The sequence below is a fragment of the Lissotriton vulgaris genome, unplaced genomic scaffold (genome assembly GCF_964263255.1).
Source record: "Lissotriton vulgaris unplaced genomic scaffold, aLisVul1.2 SCAFFOLD_4013, whole genome shotgun sequence".
NCBI classification, from domain to species: Eukaryota; Metazoa; Chordata; class Amphibia; order Caudata; family Salamandridae; genus Lissotriton; species Lissotriton vulgaris.
The window spans coordinates 163,895-178,325 of record NW_028249804.1 but is presented as its reverse complement, the minus strand read 5'-3'; the positions used below and the strand labels follow the sequence as shown (position 1 = coordinate 178,325).

Here is a 14,431-nt window from a genome sequence, read left to right as displayed (position 1 = left end):
GGGTAATCAAGAGATATTTATACAATCAATTAAAAATTGTGTATACACATTCCGTTATGTTTCCCTTTAAGTAATTTTAAATCTGTTTACTTCTGACAGAAAACAATCTTTGATTGTACGAAATGTTTCAAAATAAGGAAGATAACACTGTAAATCTGCAAAGACGAAGTCCGAAATATTGAGTTCCAGTATTCAGGAAAACATAAGTGCTGTGATAGCCAGCTGAACAAGAACATAAACTGAGACATCCTGAAAGAAGGGACTAGGGACACGAGAAATTCCGTGATTCCACGAGTCTCAGCTGTGCACCTCCATGCCTCAAAAGGAAGAAATAACCTCCAGAAAATTAAGACAACACTGATAAACCTCATCTTGTGTAAACATGTCCAATAACAGCTTTGATCATGAGGTCGGTATGAGGTGGTTACAGCAGTGCCCTGCTTCCTAAAATAATACCAGACTACCAATCAGTGCTAGAGGTATATTGCAAACTGTTTCAGAACAATCCACAGCAACCATTGAAAAGCGCAACGGAGTGGAGTCAGACAACTGTAGGTTCAAAGAAATAGGGGTTCCGCTGTCTAAAATACACAGCACCGTCCCAGTGTGCACCGGCCAGAAGGACGATGGATCTTTACCCGCATGCGTGCAGAACCATTATCCAGTCTAAAGACATAATCGCCCACGAAGAAGCCTTACACACATTATGAGATTGGGAAGTAGTTGGTGCCCATTGCACTTTATTCTTTAATCGGAAAACAAACGTGCAAAATACGACTCATACAGGGAATGCAAGAATAACACAAGTGCTTTATCAGTCATGTTGGCCCTTCAGGAAGTACAGTCAAGGGATGTACACAAGTATATACCAGACCCAGAGACACTAACCAAGAGAGAAGTCTCAGACACATGCAGTGAGAGCTTTAGTTTGTCATCAAAATTGAAACCCCATCAGCAAACACACACAGGGAAAACACAATTCAAATGCACTGAATGTGTAAAGAGCTTTATTCAGTTATCAGGCCTAAAAAGACATCAACGAACACACACAGGGGAAAAACCATATAATTGCACTGAATGTATGAAGAGCTTTAGCCAGGTATCAGGACTCCAGACACATCAGCAAACACATGCTGGGAAAAAACCATATAATTGCACTGAATGTGGGAAGAGCTTTATATATTTATCAGGACTAAAACGGCATCAGAGAACACACACAGGGGGAAAACCATTCCGGTGCATTGAATGTGAAAGTAGTTTTAGTGAATCTTCGACATTAAAGATTCATCAGCGAATACACACTGGAGAAAAACCATTCAAGTGCAATGAATGTGGGAAGAGCTTTAGTCGATTACCAGACCTAAAATACCATCTGAGAACACACACAGGAGAAAAACCATATAATTGCACTGAATGTGTGAAGAGGTTTAATCATTTATCACACCTAAAACAGCATCAGCGAACACACACTGGGGAAAAACCATTCCAGTGCAGTGAATGTGGAATAAGTTTTAGTGCTTCATCAACATTAAGGAGACATCTACGAATACACACAGGGGAAAAACCATTCAATTGCAATGAATGTGGTCAGAGCTTTATATATTTATTAGGACTAAAACGGCATCAGAGAACACACACAGGGAGAAAACGATTCCAGTGCAGTGAATGTGAAAGTAGTTTTAGTGAATCTTCAACATTAAGGATTCATCAGCGAATACACACAGGGGAAACACCATTCAAGTGCAGTGAATGTTTGAAGAGCTTTAGTCGATTATCAGAACTAAAATACCATCTGAGAACACACACAGGAGAAAAACCATATAATTGCACTGAATGTGTGAAGAGGTTTAATCAATTATCACACCTAAAACAGCATCAGCGAACACACACTGGAGAAAAACCATTCCAGTGCAGTGAATGTGTAAGAAGTTTTAGTGACTCATCAACATTAAGAAAACATCTGCGAACACACACAGGGGAAAAACCATTTAAGTGCAGTGAATGTGGAAGAAGTTTTAGTATTTCAGCAACATTAAGGATTCATCAGAGAACACACACAGGGGAAAAACCATTTAAGTGCAGTGAATGTGGAAGAAGTTTTAGTAATTCAGCAACATTAAGGTTTCATCAGCGAATACACACAGGGGAGAAATCATTCAAGTGCAGTGAATGTGAAAGTAGTTTTAGTCGATCTTCAACATTAAGGATTCATCAGCGAAGACACACCGGGGAAAATCAATACCAGTGCAGTGAATGTGGAAGAAGTTTTAGTGATTCATCAACATTAAGGAAGCATCAGCGAACACACACTGGAGAAAAACCATTCCAGTGCAGTGAATGTGTGAAAAGCTTTAGTCTATTATCAAACCTAAAACAGCATCAGCGAACACACACTGGGGAAAAACCATTCAAGTGCAATGAATGTGTGAAGAGCTTTAGTCGATTATCGCACCTAAAACAGCATCAGAGAACACACACTGGGGAAAACCCATTCAAGCGCAATTGATGTGGGAAGAGCTTTATATATTTATCAAGACTAAAACGGCACCAGAGAACTCACACAGGGGAAAAATCAATCAAGTGCAGTGAATGTGAAAATAGTTTTAGTGAATCTTCAACATTAAGGATTCATCAGCAAACACATACGGGAAAAAACATCCAAGTGCAGTGAATGTCTGAAGAGCTTTAGTCGATTATCAGACCGAAAGCACCATCAAAGAACACACACAGGAGAAAAACCATATAATTGCAGAGAATGTTTGAAGAGGTTTAGTCGATTATCACAACTAAAACAGCATCAGAGAACACACACTAGGGAAAAACCATATCATTGCCATGAATCTAGAAGTAGTTTTAGTGAATCATCAACATTAAGAAAATATCAGCGAATACACACTGTAAAAACCATTCAAGTGCAAGGACATATATATATATATATATATATATATATATATATATATATATATATATATATATATATATGTATATATATATATATATATATATATATATATATCAGATACAAAACGGCATCAGAAAACACGCACAGGAATCATTCAAGTGCAGTGAATGTTGAAGTAGGTTTTATGAATATTCAATATTAAGTACTGATCAGCGAACACACGCGGGAAAAGCCATGTCATTGCAGTAAATGTGTGAAGATCTTTTGTCAACTTTCAAAGCTACAAAGACGTCAGCCTCTCTTCAGAAGAGTGGAGGATCAATAATGACAGTCGCAGAGCTCCAGCTGTGTGATAGCCAGGCCGAGCACACTTCAGAAGAGTGCAGGATCAATTATGAAGGTCTAAGAGCTGCAGCTGTGTGATAGCCAGGCCAAGCACACTTCAGAAGAATGCAGGATCAATAATGAAGGTCACGGAGCTGCAGCTGTGTGATAGCCAGGCCGAGTACTACACTTCAGAAGAGTGCCGGATCGGAAAAAAAAATAGAAAAAATGTTTATTGTTTAGTTAATTAAAACCATAACAATTTAAGGCTTATAACAAATGCGAGAAAGACCAATAATATAGCAAAATACATTAAAAAAGAATTAAACATACAATCTCTACATCTCTTCATGATGTTTCTAAAAATCATTGTTAATAAAAGTTCTGTGCAGAGTGGTAGTCCATTTTTTGTTCCTTGTTGCCGTATTTAGCACAGCTTTTTAAATGCTGTGAGAAATGTAATCAGTCTACCATTCAATGGTGGATCTGAGGGATTTAGGCATGCCATTATTGCAGCTCTACAGGATCTAATGCCTCTGTCATTAAAGCTTGATTTTAGGATCCTAACTTGTTCTTTATACAGATTCTTGCATATGCAAATTACATGGATAAAATCTTCTTTGTGAAAGTTGCACAGCCGACATGATTTAGAGCCTGTATGCACCCAAGCAGGCTGGTCAGCCAAGGATGGTAGTGACCCAAAGCGTAATGCCAGAAGTTGTTTTTTTACATTAATTGAAAATGTTTCGCTCAGATATACCGCCGGTGCAAGGGACTTATAGTTGTTTATCACCATCCAAGCGTGCGACCTTGATCTAAAAATATTTTTATCCAATGTTGACGAATGGATTTTTGAAACTTTGTTTATAGCTTGTTTGAAAGATTGGTACGGCAGATTTTTATTCCATAATTCTGTTGTACCTGTAGTTAAAAGGGATTTGCATAGGTACTGACTAAAAAGGGAGGTTTTGACCACAGGGCTTCATTTATTTCTGATGTAGCTACATTTTGCTTCAGGCGATACCAAGTTTTCACTGTCGCGTACATTCTGCCTATGTCCTCATTTATTAGGCCGAATTCAAGGCAAACCTGGGCTGGAGAGGCAGATCTTTGAATCTGGAATACTTTTTTATAGATGGAAACTATTAGTTTATTTAAGACCTCTCCATCTTCGCCATGGAAGGCAACACTAGCATATGTTAGTGTTGGCAGGATTTTTGCCTTCATTACAGCTAGCAGGGGTTTTTGTATGAAGGGCCCTTCAGATTTTTAGCCAGTAAGCTCAAAGCAAATATGAGCGCGCTTGTTCTCTGAGGCATGTACCTTTTTTGCTCCGTGATGTTTCTTGAATTATCAATATAGAGACCTAGGTACTTATTTACCTCCTCAAGTTTGTTACCGTTAAGCCAGATTGACTGTTTACTTTTCTGTTTGGCCCCAATCGCCATTGTTTTCGTCTTGGATATGTTTATTTCAAGATTATTTTCTGAAGTATAGGCTGACATTTCATTAAGACTTCTTTGGAGACCGATCTTTGTTTGGCTCATTAGCACCACATCGTCGGCATATGCAAGGTGAGAAAGTCTCAATCTACCAAGTTTCAAGGGATGGGAGTTAATACAATCCAGCCTTTGAGCGAGGTCGTATAGAAACAAATTAAAAAGGTGAGGGGCCAGAACACACCGTTCTTTGAGGCCGCTGGTGGTTGTCAGCTTCCGTGATAGTCTGGACCCATCACCTATCTTGATCCTTAGCCAGGTGTTGGAATAAAATAGCAATAATATCTAAACAAATCGTAAGAGAGGGTCCGAGGGAAGTGTTTAATGACAAAACAGGCTAATACCCCCTGTAAGACTACCTAAATAACAACAAAGCCTGTAAGTCAAATGGTGCTGAGGTACGACTATTGACACTGGTATACTTGTACAAAAGTGAATTTAACAAAAGACTATCAACTGTAGCTGATTAAGTCCTATCAGCCCACCCGATGGCGGAGCCTCATCATGTAGGACTCCCAAACCAAGGTAAGTGTGCAGTCGCCCAGTTGTGATTTAGCGACGCATTCCTAAACCATGGTATGGTCACCACAATTGTTAGACTAGAGGCCTTACCAACCACTTCTTGGAGGCGAAACACAAACCTGAGGATATGTTTTGGTTAGTGCTGGAACAGCCATACATCCCACCACACATCACCAATATCTCCCATTTTCTTTTTGTGAAGGAGCAACGGTGGATCTACAGATTGCAATCTGATGTCAATGGATTGAATGACAATATTCCATGGTTATCCATCTGAATGGACCACTTGCCATGTGTGCTCTTGGTAGTCACAACGAGTCGGGTTCAGTGCGAGTAACCACTACACATTCGTGGCGCTAACGACACCAGGCTCTCCGTTAATCATTTTCAGGTTCCTAAGTTACATGCAATCTACTGGTCTACCTTTGACTTTTATAACAGACCCCTTAACTACATATTCACCATCAACCCACACCAAGCAGTAACCTTTGTACACTGTAGGGGTTAAGGTCTCCTAGTAAGCTGGCTCAGGAATTTGCTAATTCCTCAGATGTACATTTTGTCATTGCCAGTTTTCGGCAACAAAGCGCACAATTACGCTCCCTGGGCGCAGTTACCAACTTAAGGGGCTTTAGACTCGTAACATGGCTATTTAAGATTCCTCTATTTTGCTCCCGCCCGATAAGCTAACTAACTAGTCGCTGTGTTTTCTGCAATATAATCGCGTCCCCTCACGCGATGAATTAAGCTGGATGGGGGCTGTAATACGCAGGCGCGAGACTGCTGCTTGTAGTCAGCGTCTCGCTACCTGTCAAGATAGATAGAGTCAGCGCTCCACCAACGCGCATGCTCGTTACGCGTGTACAGATGTAGCTGTGTTCGCGCATGCGCGGTACGCGTGATTATGCGTACTAGTGTTCGCGCATGCGCGCAATTTGTTTACATTGCGGTGCGCATTCGCAAGGTTGTAGTGAGCGGTGTATCGCGCAATTGCAGCGCGTACACATTGGTACTCAGCTGAGCCTCATTACCAATTGAGTAGCTCATTACCAATTGAGTAGCGCTATAAATAGACGCCAGCCTGTCCGTTCGGTGCCTCCCCTTCGGCTCGTCATTCAGCCTCAAGGTACCGACGGACAGGTAAGCAGGGACTGGGTCACTTAAACTGGGTAGGCCAAGCAGTTCACTATTTTTGATTCCTCCACTTAGATAAGAACAGGAGGACTCCCTTTTACCAAGTTCTAAACAGCATTAATCAACACCCTTATTCTGCTGTTGAGATGGACTTTAGGAGGTAAAAATGAGGGGGATCTTTCCCCACTAGTTCTAAACAGTAGTATTAAACACCATTACTTTTAGTATGGCTGGGAATTAGGAGTTGCTTTAGTACAATTGATGAGCATCCCCTTTAATATACTGGAGGGTCAGATGCCTTAGTCGTTAGATGTGGCCACCTTAGACACTGGTGGGGGATAGGTGACAGACAGTTGAGAAAGTATGTGGGTTCTATGAATAATAATATACAGAGGTCGTATCCTCTAGACATGTATCTTTCACAGACATTGTCTTTGTATATTTAGAGCGGTGCCTTATCCGTCCGAGCAGTTGCCGGGTGAGGTGAGGTCCACTTCCCACACACAGCTGGGTAAGTGTTAAACTTGTGTACATCATTTTAACCATTGGGTGACGTATTACAATGCACTTTGTATGTGACTATTACTAATGAGTGATGGTCCAGTCTGAGGTATGAGAGTTTTCACTGGTTTTGCACGGTACATCATCCACTAGAGCCTAGTTGGTGTACATTTAATTAATTTTTTGAAACAAGTTCCATATGCAATGTCTACATTGTTCTTTTTCATCTTCTTGTGCTTCTACAGGAAAGACCTATCGCATCACCAGAATAACACTGAGAAGATGTGGTAGGATGGTTCTCGTTTTGTTCACTTTGTTGTATATTTTGTTTAGTCCAGCACATATCATAGTGCCTTGCAGTAGCAGATATTAATTCGGCCCTGACGAATGCCAGTGATCCTTTCACATTTAAGGCAGAAACATGTTGGCCCTCTTATATCTTACTTAGTTTTCTACCAAGCAAGTCAAACAGTGATTTTTTCACACTGTTGTTTCACTATTTTTAATCTGACGTCCAGGCAAACACTAATAAAGGTCTTTGTTTGCCTTGATAGCCATTTTAGCACACATCACATTATTTTTTTTTTCTTGCACTGCACATATCAGCCTCACCCTCTAGTCTAACAATTGTGGTGACCATACCATGGTTTAGGAATGCGTCGCTAAATCACAACTGGGCGACTGCACACTTACCTTGGTTTGGGAGTCCTATATGATGAGGCTCCGCCATCGGGTGGGCTGATAGGACTTAATCAGCTACAGTTTATAGTCTTTTGTTAAATTTTGTACAAGTATACCAGTGTCAATAGTCGTACCTCAGCACCATTTGACTTACAGGCTTTGTTGTTATTAAAATAGCAATAAGCCTTTTAATAGCTTTTCAGGGATGTCCCAAGCTCGCAGCTTTTTCCGCAGGAGGTGGTGATCAACGCTATCAAAAGCTGCTGTTAGATCTATAAAGCAGAGGTAAAGATGTAGTTTCCTCTGCTTATACTTGTTTGCAATTAATGATAGACCTAAAATATTCGTCGTCGTCCCTAAACCTTGTTTAAAGCCTGTCTGGTTGGCCGGGATGAGGTTAAGGTTATCAGACCATACCTTGAGCTCTTCTAGCACCAAGGTGGCATAGTATTTGGCCTCTACATCCAGCAGAGCTATCAACCTGTAGTGAGCTGGATTTGCTCTTTCTCCTCCTTTGAATACAGGGGTCAGAATCGAACCTTGCCAATTTACTGGTATGTTGTTTAGGTGCTCTATTTCTTGATATAGGTTAGTAAGGTAATTACCCCAAAACGAGATAACCATGTTTAAAGATTGCTTGGGGAATTCCATTGGGGCCTGGCGCACCGTCATTTCTGCCTTTCTTGATTATACGTCTAACCCCTTCATTTGAAGGTGGCGAGTAACTTATTGCCGCTATCAGAGAGGCATTTTCCTCCGTTGGAATGGTATCAATGTTTAGTAGCTCTTTTTTATGAGGAGTTATCACGTCTTCATGGCTAATCGTTTCAGTGGCCTCTTCGAATTTGCCTTTTCCAGCAGCGAGGTGGTGAGTGTTTCCCACGGATGTATCTTAGGTAGATGTTTCAGTAAACCTTGTGGATAAAAATTCCACCCACTCTGATTCTTGTATGTTGGACGATAATGCGTTCACTGGTCTATGCAGTTTATTTATGATTAACCAGAACTGTTTTGAGTTGGATTTCTTGGAGCTACAGAGAAGTTCGGCCCAGAATTTATCATTGCTCTTTCTTTTATTTTCCCAGAGCTCTCTTTTATAGTGTTTCATTAGCTGCCTTACACTGTCCCAGGCCACTGCGTCAGGGACTGTTCTTTTTAGCCTCCTTATAGATTTTCTGAGTTTACATTTCAAGGCTCGCAGCCCTGCCGTTAATGTTCGTCCCGAGTCATTTTTATGGCCGTGATTGTTTGTCTGTTTTTGTGCAGATGACATTAAAGAAGTTCAGTCTTCCGTGAGGTTTTCCCATGCTTGAATTTTATTCTGGGCCCCAGCTATGCTTACTGTTAGCTTCTTTTTGATTTTTAACTGCAGCATTTCAATTGTGTCATTTGACCATTTTAGTCGTTTTAAGTCGTTTAAGTCAACCGTGTGTATGTAGCCTTCAACTGTTGTGTTTACCTGATGTTTAATGAGTTTTAACCTAAAATGGATCCGCTGATATGAATGATCGCTCCTGGTTGTGAACTCTATTGAGAAGTGGGAAAGGAATGGCATCAGCGATACTGAGATGGCTGTGTAGTCCAATCTTGATCGTGTCTTTCCCCCATGGTAAGTATGATTAGGGGGGAAATCGTCCTGAGTTCTACCATTTATTACTCTTAGCCCTAGAAACTCTAGGGCATTTACCAACCCCTGACCTACGTGATCCGTTTTTTGCCTCGTTGGCTGATATTGATGTGGGATGTTCCAAAATATGTTATCCGATGTTAGAGATTCATCCTCATCCGGGGTGTGAATTAAGTTTGAATTAAAGTCCCCATGTGAGTATCAAGTCCCATAAGGGAAAGGTACTCCTGATTTTTGTGATGGTTGCAATTAGTTGTTTGTTATGGGCCAATTTTTTTCTGGCCGTTGGATGCGCATATGTGTTTATGAGGAGGACGGTTTTTGTTCTGCTGGCTGACCCAGTTGATAATTTGATCAGTTGGATGTTAGGTCCTACAGAGGCCATCTGTTCGCTTTCAATTTTTAGCTCTGTGGATATGTAGACTGCCAGTCCCCCTTTTGGGCAACCAAAGGTTTTGGGTTTGCTGGCTGGAACTGTGTAATGGATGTAGTTTGTCAAAGGGAGAACTTCTAGTGCCCAAGTCTCCTGTAGAGCTATTATGTCATAGTTTACCCATTTTTCTGGATGGGACCCGTTCTCCAGCCATTTTTTTGCCCCTGCGATGTTCCATGAGAGCATTTGTATGTTGTTCAAATCTTGGGTTGCTAGTTTCTTTTTCGTAGGTCAATGGCATGAGGTCGAATTTTGCGCTCCTGGCAGCCAGCCCCAATTGTCCTTGGCCACATCCAATCCGTGTACTTGGTCGTTCTGCAGCTCCCTTTTCAATGTTGTCAAAAGGCTGCTACCAATTGCGCCTTTAAGGAATGTTTTATTATTCAGCGTGATGTCTTTACGCTTTTGACTGTTACCATTGCAGGGATTAAAAATGTTATTTAAAGGGCCAGGATAGCATGGTGTTGCAGGCTTTAACAGTTTAATTCCCCAAGCTTCAAATTGAGCCTTAGCATTCATGACTCATGCATATCAAGATCTTTTTATTTGTTTAGCTCATCTTGGGTCTTTTCTCTTTTTGCTGCCCGCTATTAATGCTGTGTTGTGTTTACCTCCTCAAAGCGCCAGGACGCCCCTTTGCTGGGGCAGCTGTACGCGGTACAAATAAAAATAACATAACATAACATATGCTGGGCGTCTTCTTTGGTCAGCCAAGTTGTCAATGTTTGCTCCTTATTTTTTAGGTGATCCATTCCTATAAATTCTACTGCCAGTAAATTCGCTGAGGTCAAATATTTTAACACTGGGGTATTTGCTGTTAGTTTCAATATATTCCCCTGTTCAATATATCATGATGCCCTTTTGAGTCATATTCCGGGATTAGCAATAATTGCCGTTTGGTTGGATCGTTACAATGACCTGACTGAAGCATTGGTTCGACAGACTTATTTTCCACTATGATTTGCTTTTTGTCGTCTTTTATTTAAATTTTTATATTTACATGTTGGATCTTGTCTCCCACCGCGGGACGTAAGACCTGGAGATCGTCCGCCCAGCGTCCCGAACTATGGGCAGTTTCTGCTTCCTGTTCCATTTTCCTTCGTGCTAACTCTCCTTCCTGTATCAGTTGGGAATTCCTTCGCTTTTCCGCCATTGTATAGGTTTCTCCAGGGCCAAACACTTGGACCTCTGGGGATGTCCTTTTCAGGCCTTCTGTCGTGCAGTCACCGCACTCTTGGAACCCCGTGGTTATAATTTCATGTTTATCATTTACCTTTGTTCATTCTTTCCATCCTTCTTCACAGTGTTCCTTGGTACAAAGGTCCATTTTTGTTTTGGGTTGACCTTGATTATTTGCAACATTATTTCCCTGCCCTTTTACCTTGAAGCAATTGTGAGGTGTTAAACTGCTGGTCATAGGACCTAGTTGCTCTTGGATTCTCCTGTCTTCTTTGATGATATCAGTGCATTGCCCGCTTTTGTTCTGTGGGTCTTTGAAGACCTTGAGCTTCCTTGTTTGTTGATTTCTGGTTAAATTCCCTTCTCGGGTGGCCTTTTTCTTTGGCCCATGTTTGTTATCTCCTTTTCTTTCCACTTGATTATCCTTGTCTGCCAGTTCTAGGTTCGTGGTACTGGCCGACAGGTCGTCTGTTGAAATGATGGAGACTGAAGTTATGTTGCCCGTCTTTGGTAGGCTGAACATTGGGTAGGTCTTTGTTGTCAACTGATCTGTTGGCAGGGACGTTTTGTTACATGCTTTCCTGTTGCGTTTCTTTTGTTTGCATGATAGTTTTTGATCTTTATTGCTTGTTCTCCCCTGATTGTCTGTTTCCTCCTCTTTATGAGATTCGGGGCTTAAGTGAACTTGGGTGTTTACTATTTTAATTTTTGTTGGTTCTTCTTCTTTTTTTTTTTTTCTTTCCCTCCCAAAGTAGATTTATTAATTAATATTATTTGTTCAAGGAGTCTAGGCAAAAGGCTTAGTTTGTCAATTATTGGGCAACATGCACACTGGGCAGAGTATTTTGACTGGTGAACAACCTTTACAACGAAACTTTTACAACGCACTACCATTACAACGCGAGCATTACAATGCAAATCACTACAACGCATTGCGCTGGGGGGGCGCTCTAGGATAGGGAATAAGTTTAATTTTCTATCCAACACCTTCCCTAGTTTCCCCGGGGACTGGAGTTGGAATAGAAAATTAAACTTTTCACTATCCAGCACCTCTAAGCGCTATGCGTTGTAAAGGTTTGCAATGTAAAAACCGCGTTGTAAAGGTAGGCGTTGTAAATGTATGCGTTGTAACGTCATACATCCATATTCATAAGATCTATTTGAATATCCATTTTATCGCTTTGCATGTTAAACGCTGATATTGTTGTCTGTAATGTATTCAATAGTGATTTCGATATCTCCAAGAAAGTACTTTGATTGATAGCTGTCTCTCCTTGATGGTACTGCGGTTTTAATTCTTGGTTCGATTTTTGATCTTGATTTAACTGATAGCTATTGTCATCAAACTCCCTACAGTGGTTGTTGTTAATATTTCTTTGAGTAGTTTTAATTCCCTGTAAAGCCGTATTGTTTTGAGGATTGATGGAGTGCTTTCTGCCTTTTTGAGCAAGCGTTTCAGAACCCGATGTTTGCATGATGTCTTTAGGTTTTGATGACGTTTTTTCCGTCGGCCAGACGTGATCTGTGCCTTGTTGGTCATCTTGGTTCACCTGGTGGACCTGAGCAACTATCTGAAGTCTTGATGTTCTTGCATTGTTTGTTGCTGGCTTCGGGGTAGAAGATGTATGGTCCCCTTGGGATGATTTAAAGGTTGTTGTTGGGGAAAAGGATTGTTCCCTGTAGATTAATGCCCTTTGGCCGAAGTTTAGCGATCCTGTTGTTAGGTTCAATTGGTTCATTTGTTCTCGACTTCTGTCATTGATGTTGTGTGAGAAGCCCTCATTTTTTGACCTGTCCATTTGAGGAATGTCCAAGTTCAGGCATATATCCTCTTTATATGTCGTACTTGTACTAGTACAATTAATCAACTCCACCGTATCTGCCGGAATCAGACCGGACTTATCCTTGTTCTTGCTGGATTTTTGCAATAGCCATTGTTTAATCGAACGGTTTGAATTTTGCCCCGCTTCGTTTTGTTCCTTTATTTTTCCTTTCCGTAGCGGAGCAAGTGACAGGGGTGCTAGAGGAGACATAAGACCAGGGATCTCTGCTGTTGTAGAGTAGCTGCTCCGGGGTCTTTAAGCAATAGCAGTCGGCCGCTCGGAGATAGCTTTCCTTTGGTACCTTCCTCTATGTTTCTAAACATTGTTAGTATAGGTGATATTAGAGGACTGTTTTGCTTGGTGACGCAGCCTTCCGATTTTACGCCTTGTTTTTTTTTTGTTCTACTTATCACTCTTGGTTTTCTGAGTTGGGGACTGTCTGACTCTTCCTGATCTCATCTCTCTGATTTGGTTACCTTCGTAGATCCGGCTGATGGCCCCCCGAGGGCGGAGCCTTTTGCCACAAGTAGTTTAACACGATTCTCCCCTCCTTTTACCCCTCCAATGCTCTCCTCTTGTATGGAGCTAAATGCGGGGTCCAGATGTCCAGCTTTAAGGGCTGGAGGTCTTGAGTACTTGCAGCCAGCTGATACCCACTACAGGTACGTCAGTGCCCCTTCAGCACCCTAGCAAAATGCGGCTAAAAGGGTCACACAGTGGTGACAACTCGCTACTCGCAGGCAAAGCAAGACAGTAGCAATTATCCGCCTCGGCGAATGCGGAGGGGAGCCTGAAGAGGAGCCGAGCCGAGCCGCCTCTGGGATCCACAGCCCAAAAGCCTCCAAACTCCGCTCTGTCCAAGGCTCCAAGGCTCAGGAGGCTCACCTAGAAGATAAAACTGGCCCCCGAGCCACCACACGCCGTTGCCGTCCTCCACTCACCGCTCTCTGCACTCTGCCGGCTGCTCCCAGCTGCTCCCGGTCCTGCGAGTGGTTGACGGGTGGGAGGCTCGGGCTCAGGCTCGGACACGGGCACAAGCACTGGCAGGATCCAAGTTCGAGAACAGAGTCAGCATGTGAACTGGTACTTGCTGATGCCGATGCCTTCACAGGTACGCTGCCCGCCTCATGTGATTCTGGGGCTTTTTGGTTCTGAGGCAACAAGTCCAGCATCTGGCGCACGGGTCAAGGAGAAGAAGACCACAGCCCAATGCACTTTCGCGGATCGCTTGAAGTGCCACACTGAGAGCGGGGGCCAGAGAGGGCCAAAGAGGACCAAGCAGGGCGAAGTACAGCCAGGCGGGAGCTACAGGCTAGTTGTTGAGGCCACCCGCGGCGCTCCTCATGGCGCTCCACGCTCCAGGCTCCTCCCTCCACGCTCCTCGCTGACGCGCCTCACCGTGAACAAGGCTGCTGCGGGCCGTTTAAAGTCACCCGCAGCGCTCACAGTGCTCCTGGCGCTCGGCACTAATGGCCCGCGGTGCTCACGACCTTCGCTGCCCCCGCTGGGAGATAGAGAAATGCAGGGGGTGAAGCGGGGGGCTGCAACAGGCTGGAAGATGCTGAAAGGAACCTCCGGCTTTCACGCTTCCTCTCTGGCAGCACAGCACAGCACCGCCGGGAACGGACAATCAGAAAACCAGGGTGCAGGATCAATAATGAAGGTCACGGAGCTGCAGCTGTGTGATAGCCAGGCTGAGTACACTTCTGAAGACTGCAGTATCATTATTAAAGGAGACAGAGCTACAGCTGTGTGATAGCCATGCCGAGTACTTCACTTCAGAAGAGTGCAGGATCAATAATGAAG

General features: G+C 42.7%; 1 pseudogene; it reads left to right on the top strand.

Moving 5' to 3' along the window:
- The first annotated feature begins 671 nt into the window (after positions 1–671).
- Positions 672–2,671, top strand: LOC147663483 (uncharacterized; annotated as a pseudogene).
- The last annotated feature ends 11,760 nt before the right edge of the window (positions 2,672–14,431 follow it).